This window comes from Rutidosis leptorrhynchoides, chromosome 11, assembly GCF_046630445.1.
Source record: "Rutidosis leptorrhynchoides isolate AG116_Rl617_1_P2 chromosome 11, CSIRO_AGI_Rlap_v1, whole genome shotgun sequence".
Classification (NCBI taxonomy): Eukaryota; Viridiplantae; Streptophyta; class Magnoliopsida; order Asterales; family Asteraceae; genus Rutidosis; species Rutidosis leptorrhynchoides.
The window spans coordinates 363120088-363129515 of NC_092343.1; positions in this window are offsets into that span (position 1 = coordinate 363120088).

Here is a 9428-nt window from a genome sequence, read left to right on the forward strand (position 1 = left end):
TTCACACGTTTTTATTATTATTATTATTATATTATTACTTTATTATATTATTATATTATATTTATATTATTATATTATTATATTTTATTTCAAAATTATTATTTTATTATTTTATTAATCTATATATATGAATGATCGATTTCTCATTCTGGCACATTTAATTTTTACCCTGCATATTATCATTAGTATTTATATTATTATTAATATTATTATTATTATTACTAGTGGAGGATCCGCGAATTCGCGGGGTTATTTGAATGTTTGTACAGAAATAATTTTTTATGTTTATTTTATTTACTTTAAGTAGACATGTTAGTTTTTGTGCATCCAATATATCTACTTACAATTTCAAAATAATGCATATATGTGTTTAAAATGGTTATGTTTGGGTTGAGGCCGGTGTAACCGTTGGTGAGCTTTATTATTGAGTTACTGAGAAGAGCAAGACTCATAGGGTACCAGCTGGGCTTTGCACAAGCCTAGGCATTGGTGGTCATATAACGGGTGGTGCATATGGTTCCATGATGAGGAGATTCGGGCTTGCGGCCGATAATGGACTTGATGCAAAGATTATTGATGCAAATGGTAGAATATTAGATCGATAATGCACTTGAAGCAAACATCCGAAACACTTTTACACTTTCCTACCTAGTAAGCATAAAATCTATACAATCACCATAATTCATTCCTATACCAATAAAAGACAAAATCAATACAATGAACAATACCATTTCTATATGACCTATTACTCATAACCCATCTAAGCTCGGCCTGCAAAACCCATCTAAGCTCGGCCTGCAAATAATAACATTTTAAATACAAATCATAATTCATACCTTTATACTTCAACATGATCCATTTCATTTGGCCATACTCTAAAGAATCGAGCTCTTGATCTTCATAATCTTCAAAACAGCATGCCTCGGCATCTTTAAACTTTAAACCTTCGTTTGCCTTTTCCCTTGTATCAGCCATCATTTTCTATGCACAACACCATTTGGTATTCTTTGTTCTTTGGCATCTCTGAAGTTTCAGATCTTCTAAATGTTGTTTCTTCAACTTATTTTGACTTTGCTCCATCTGTTAACATACATAACAAGTAGTATATACCTGCACCATTTAACAAACAAAGACACCAAATGACTATATAATGACCTATTTTTATTCCTATCCCATGTTAAATATAACCAAAAACCTAATACAGTTTGACCAATTTTAGTTACATCTGTACTAATCCTAGTATCTTTAGACCACAAATTCCAGCTAAAAGCCAAGTATTGAGTCGCTTCAATCATTTAAACCTTATGTAGGTTGATACATGACATTTTCCATATCAAAGTTCCTTATACCAGCTGCATTTCTAACCTGATCTGAATTGTTAATCTTTAGACCAGCCAGCTTTAACCTAATCACTTCTTGGATTACACCACAAACAACATAATTAGTTCTATTTTTATCTCTAAAAATTTCAAAGTTTCTTTCCTACAATATGAAGTATATAATCGCTGCAACCATAATCTTCCAATGATACTCCAAATTAACTTGTTACATGGTATTTTAACAAAATGGTTAATAAGGTCATCCCAAGTCAATTGGCCGTCAATAATTATGGCTATAATATCATCAATGTTGGCTTTGCCTTTAAAATTTTCCCAGACAAGTTAAGCATATGAAAAATCAATAAATAAATGTTTGTGGGAATCTTTTACATAATTACATAGCGGGCATGTCTGGCCATTAATCATTCCCCATTTTTCCATTCTATCTTATGTAGTACGTCTAGATTTGACAGCCAACCATAAAGTAAAGCCATGTTTTGCAATGTTTTGTGAAAACCAAATCAACTTATGCCATATCACTTCATCCCTATCTTGCCTAATATCCTTCGAAGCATTATCGACACTAAATTTCACCCTTTTTCCATTGTTGTCACACCACATAACCAAATCAGTAGTATTATCTTTAATCATAGGATTAAAAGCAATTAATCTAGTATCAGTTGTTTCAATAATCTCGACAGGCCAACCCATATTCCATCTCTAAAAAAATTGTTAACCTTACTTATTCTTTTAATCCTAGTAGCATATATCTCTCTATTGGTGAAGAGGTTAAATAAAGGTCATGCAAGATGCCAATTATCAAACAAAAATGATATTTTTAAACCATCCCCAATCTCATGAATAAACTTATTTCTAAGTTTAGGTTTAAGACTTGGTATACATCTCCAACTATAAGAGTGATCAACTTACTTGGAAACCCACAAATAAATGCTCAAAGCAACTACTTCATACTCCCGTGCCTTCATAGAAACTCGAGGTTAACTAATTATAACACTTTTCAAGACTAAATTGCGATACGGATTGGAAAGGGTCAAAGGAATGAACTTGACTAATTTTAATACATGTTAAGGATATCAGTGGTGGAAATCTCGAACCATTGACCCAATCCGTATATAGAAATGCATCATTTTGACCCATTACCAAGCCCATCAGACCGCCCATTTCACCACATATAGAGACCACAATATATCAGTTACAATGAAATATGGTTCTCATTAAAGACATTTTGACAAACCATAAGAACAAAACTCACCTGAGTGGTCTGTAGATATTGAATCCGTATGAGAAGATAATGTTAACAAAAAATCATATTTATCAAAAGTGTTCATTGGAACAGTACTAAATGGGTCAACTAAACACTGACCTTCTTCCAAGCACGACAAATCATATATGTTTTTAATAATATTACTTGTTTTTTTTTTGTAAAGTTTAATTTACTACTGTATGATAAACAACTTATATTATATATGTATAAATATGAGACCTAAAGTAGAAACCAAAAAGAACAGGTTTAACTTCATTACATAAGTATGTGCATAATTGTAGTTTATGTTCATTATGTAGTTTGATACCATAATTAGGATGAGAAAAAACCAAATGTGACATGAACACAAAAGACTGTGACATAGTTATGCTTATGAATCTTAAAACCGAATGTTTAATATTTAGGGTTTGTCAATTAACCATCAAGGTGGGACATTAGAATAATAATCATGATTTGTATTTACTTTAGAAAGAGCCTATATGACATGTTTGTATAAACTAAGAAAATACTTTGAAAGCAAGTTGATGTGTTTGACACAAGTGAGGTTAATGGTCTACCTAGATATTGATAATTATTTTAAATTAATAGATTATTACTACAAAAAGTATAAAATGCTCCAATCAACCTATAAATCTACATATATCTGTAGAAATAAGTGCTTCAGGTCAACACACCCCAACCCAATCAATTTTGAACCATAACTCAACATGTGGGAACCGCCCATTTTTCCACCTCAAGAATTATATACATTTAGATTTATACCTTATCGTTCTCACATGTTTGAAGAAGTTTCTTGTGAATTGTAATAACAGAATGCATATGACCACCAAGCGCTCTTGCTGCAAGAAACATATATGAAAATAAGTAGATTTCATTTTTTCCAATTTTCTCTTACACAACAACAATAGTACCTAATTCTAGGATACTAAATTTCTGCTAATATCATATTGTAATAACAAAACTATTCAAAGTATAAATGAATGAAAGGCATAATTTTGGGAGTTCATTTCATGATATATTTGATTATCTAATGTACAACAATTGTAGACAATTATATCACTTTAGATTACCTTGATGGTGGAATCAGTACACTAAAAAATTTATCAAATATGGGTGTTCTTCATCAATCGATCAAAAGTAGTTGGATACATCGAGTATATTGTTTCTCCCCAACACGTCCTCCTGCCATTGCGGTATTTAGGTAGTCAATGAATCCTTTCTGGTTGTCCCTTAGAACAACAGCAGCCTGGTGATTTAATGGATCTTCATGGTTTGGAACCTGCAAACAAATTAAACATACACCTTTAGATCACAAGTAGCCAATGATAATAAATAAAAATCTTAGGTTTCCTTTTCCTTTCTACTTTAATGCAAATAATTTAGAGTTGGGAAGACAAACTAGTCGGACAGGTTGAGTAATAAGTAGAAACATGTATTTTTTTAGTGCAGGTCAAAATGAGTGAAGTTGAATTGGGTCAGACGGACCTTCAAACACTTTTATCTGAAGTTACGTTTGATTAATAATAAACAGAATAAACATGATTACAACAACCAAATCATAACATAATTTACACCCTTTTTGATGCATTCAAATGCTTTCTTTGTAGTTTATACTCTGACATTATGTCATTTGACCCACAATCAAAATCCAAATCAGTGTATTTATAAGTAGATGCAGCAAAATTCTGATGTTAAAGTAACAATGAAATAATGTATGTTTAAGAAACGTGGTATGTATGTGTATATGATCAAATAATGTGAAACTTACCATGAAGAGATGCTACAATCCATAAACAATAGTGTTCATGGTGAGGACATGTTTCCAATCTTTACGTAAAATATTAAGGCATGCGTTTCCTTCAAGTCAATATTAGGATGATAGACCTGCATCGACGAATATACACGAGTAATTATACAATATATATTTTTTAGATAAAAGAAAATTCAAAAAACACTGAAGAATCCACCATTATAAGAATCACAGAAGATTTTTACCTTGGTTTTACACTTAACTTTTGGCGCCTCATGTGGATAAATAGTAGATACATTAAAGGTGAACGCAAATTTCACTACCCTATAATAAAAAGTAAACACAAAACACCTCTGTTACTCACATAAATTACAAACAATTACAATTGCAAAATTTATTATACAAAAATCTCAATTACTAATCATAAGAGTAAGAACATATAAGAATTTTGGTCAATATGATTCAATCACTTTCGTTAAATTATAAATTTATAATTAGATATTAATGAGCCTACCTGACTGAAATACCAGAAGTTTGCCTCTAGTGCTTTTCATTTCCATAAAAGCAACCTAATTGATATAAAAATTAAGGTCATGTGACAAAAAAAGACTACAAAATTAAAAAAATTATTGATGATATTAAAAATATAGTACCTTTATGCCAGCACCAAAAGCTGAATCAGCAGTTTTGTTATTTTGAAACATAGTAGGGATACTTTCCAGCAATAGATCAAGATGATCCCTATACTGTAGCATCAACAATAATATTATTACAAAAGTAATATTAGTTTCAAATATCTTGAATACAGAAAGTAGTTGAACTTAACAGATCAAAGTCTCCAATTCTAGTGGATAAAACCCTCATAAAAATGTACAGATTTTGAATACCTCACCTCAGAGAGCTGTACTATAACATCATTTTCAAGAGGAGTGTAAACATCTTGTACATCAGGAACTATGAATGATGTATCAAATGCTATGGACATTTCTATTGGCAACTCAGGGGGTATCACCGAAGTTGTAACTAAGGAACGGTACAAATGATGCCATGTCAACTATTATATGGGTCATCAAGCACCTAATTTAACATGTATACAATACTGTAAGCTACTGATTTATTTTATAATTTATCATAACTAAGCAAATATATATTGAAATAATATAAAACTCACTTCTAAAACACAAATTTAAACACCCCATAACAACTATAAATATTATAGTCAGATATAGATACCTTCAATGCTGTGCACTTTAAAGGTGAGGCTCAGATCTATATATTAACTAAATTGTAGATCAAAAACTTCATCTCTTAACTATGAGTGCACTGCTGAAAAATTTAACAATTTATGAATATGAAGTGCACTTTAAAATAGATCAAATTAAGTCCAAATAAAAAAAATACATACCTCTATCAAAAATTTAAAGTGCACAACACCCTGATGATGCCAAAAGGAAGCTACAATCAAAATATGAACAACTGATTTTGCATAAATTTCAATACTTTAAGTTCCAACCATAAGCACCTCATATAGCCCATGCCCATCATAGCAACCTTTAGCATAAAGTAATCATATAACCCAAACCCATTTATATATAAACATATCAAACCCACAATCAAGAATGTTTATATATAAAGAACAGAAAATCGAAAAAAAATGAAGAACAACACACAAATAAAAGTATGAATTACCCAAATCAAAGAGGCAATCGGATGGAATGTCTCGCACTGCAACAGTGATGGATCAACGAAATCAACCCGCTAACCTTCTTAGATAATGATCATTGTACTTATTAATGGGGTTGATTTATGAAGAACATGTAGAAGGAAGCGATTTTTAAAGGAAATCAACCTGCTAATGTAACTTTTCAATCACAACATCTAATGTAACTTTTCTCCATCATCTAACTGACTAAACCAACTATGCAAAAAACTTACCCGCACATATCTTCATTTATCTGTATCAGACTTAAAAAACAAACTAAACCATGACCAATTATCTTGATCAATTTACAGCAGCGTCATCATCAAACTACACCAAAAATTTAGTTATATAAACACCCATTTAAAATGGTAATACAAAACACAGAGGCTAATGAATGGTTAAAAGTTTAAGTAACAACAAAAGGCATTTATATAATTGTCCGTTGTTATTAATACAGTTATAATATGTGTCACCATTTTAGTTTATAACATTCCTATCAAAAACCACTTAATACAAAAATTGATTAACAACACTTACCAAAGGCAACTCATGATTAGTTCGAACATGTACATTCCTATTCAAGTTCCATGTCATAACAATGACACACTGAATCCGACCTATATAGAATTTGTAACACTCGATGCTATAAGTTTTGGTATTATATGATGCCATCAATAACATATAACATATTCAAAAATAAGAGCATATACTACCTGGTGCCTATTAATGACCCTACTATGATATCTTCAATTAGCTCCCCAAAAGATATTGACATTGCTTCTTAGGTTACCATGTCTTCTCGGAAACAATTTCATCGTAAGCTAAAATTAATAATCAAATGAACTAAGTATATTAAAATAAAAAGGATTACCTATTTAAATAAATGAGGATTACTTGGGAAAGTGCACGTAACACCCACAATCAGTGTGCAAACGTGATTTTATCAAACAATCATTCACACAATGTGCTAATTTATTTTCACCATCCATGTGAAATGCCTTTCATATGTGCCAATTCTACATCGACTTTCCAGCTTGCAAAATCTGCACAAGAGATCAACTTTCAAATTCTTTGTGAAACATCATGGGTGGAAAATGTTCTTGATCATTATCTGCAAAATTTCTTGATCTTTAAATCTTTAATGTCTGGCTGTCTGCAAATAAAAATTCGATTAACCCCAAAAAATGTAAATAAATGTAATTCAAATTACCCTTTATGAAGATTAACTAAGACCGCATGTCTTAAATATAATATGGGAATACCCAAAATTATCATTGATTGTTCTGTTTCTGCTTATATTGACGACTTTTCGACCACATCTGTATATGTTACACAAATTAGATATTACTAAATCTTTTTATGTTTGTACTTAATATAGACATATTTAATTATCAAAAAAATTAGTAAATCTCACCAAAGATTTCATGTGTCTTAATAACAAACTCATTAACTTCATTGTAAGAAACAACTCAATATGTGTCTTGTTCAATCGTGAAATCAGCACATTTATGCACCCTGCTACTTCTGAGAATCAAGATCTTATTCATGTTAGGGAGAATCTTGGTATGGTCATCAACATCTACATCTGTTACTATGAACTTAGAGAGTATTGGAAAACCTCCTTCCACAAATGTTGGTTCATAGTACTTGATATCATCTTTGTCAACTTAACCCTGATCTTGTGTCCCTATACAGGATATTTACATCATTTCTATTAATTTATGTATGCTGACAAAAGAGAATATTAAAAAGAGGATATAATAGTTAAAATACATGTTTATTAATATGTATTATGAAAATAAGAAATTGTACCTGCTTGTCCACCACTACCATTTCGATGGAGGAAGGAGTTTTGTTCTTGAAGAACTTTTTCCAAACAAAAAGCACTTTTACCTCAAATTTGTAGTCGTTACCCTTGAAGAGTTGGTCTAGAGGAGTGATCTCTTAGATGAAAGCCATTGTGTTATGCAGATTTGTTAAACTATTGTGTTTTATGTGTGTGAATGTGAATAGAAATGAAGAATGGCATACCTACTTATAATCTCTAAGAAAATCATAATTTAGGGAATTAGTTATGAGTATTGATAATTGATCTTGTGTATATTTGATTTGAAATTCAAATCTTCATGGATGATTTTGAATTCCTTGATAGAAGGAATTCTGGTAGTCACACATTTATAAACAGATTATCTTATATTTAAAATTAGTGTCAATGACAAAAATAGATGTGTGCAACAAAATAACACACTAAAATAACTAACCTCTATCTCAATAAGTCAATGACTTTTAGAGCTATTGACAATTCAATTTGAAAGCATTCCATATTGAGATTGAAAACGTGTTTTGAAGCTTTTTAGCAAACTTATTGGGTAAATCATTGAGATTTGAGCATGACTGAAACTGATTTTAATATATTTTAGGTCTACTTTGAATTTCTTAACTTTTAACATATATAGTCAACTTTCAGAAATATTGATCCTAAAATCTAAAACACCAAACGTATGCACATGATAGGTACAATATTGAAGAACGTTTTTCAGAAAAAATAAATCTCAAAGGTGTATGATTATTGAAAACATAAAAAAAAAATAAGAAATCAACGTGATAATCATTTAGTTGACTACTATATCAAAAATGCATCATACAGAATAATAAAAGAATCAGATATAAAATTTCCTACACATGTTATAGAATTTTGTATTCAGATTTTAGCATGACTGAAACATATTTTAATATAGTTTAGGTCATATTCGAAGATCAAAAGACCCGACATTGAAAATCAAACTGAGAACTAATGATCCTAAAATTAAAAACATCAAAAGTATGCATAAGATAGGTCAAATTTTGAAGAAAGGCATTCAGGAATCTAAAACTGAAATCTGTCAGATTATTGAACACATAATAAAAAAACAAATCAAGAACTACATCATTTAGTTGACTACTAATCAAACTACATCAATTGATTTACGAAACGCTATTCATCAAAAAACCCTTATAAAAAACAATTTAACCTGATATATCAATATTGATCGACTTACTGAAACAGTAAATGCAAAGGGATATCAAACACTAACGCTTTGATGTTTAAGAAAATCAATTTTCTTTCGATAATTGGATGATGAACCGTATTTATCAAACAATTCTTCCCCAAATTTCTAGTGAAGAAGCCCTAATTTTGGGCGATCTTTCAATCCTTTATCATCTATCAATCGCCTTAGCCTGAAGCCCCAATTTGTGCCCTAGTTCTTCAATCGGTAGAAAGAACGGAAGGAATGGGTTGATTTTCACGATCCCTAATGATACCGGTTTTGTTCTGATTGAAAAATAATAGCATAATTTAATTGAATCTGGATTTTTTGTGTATGTGAGATG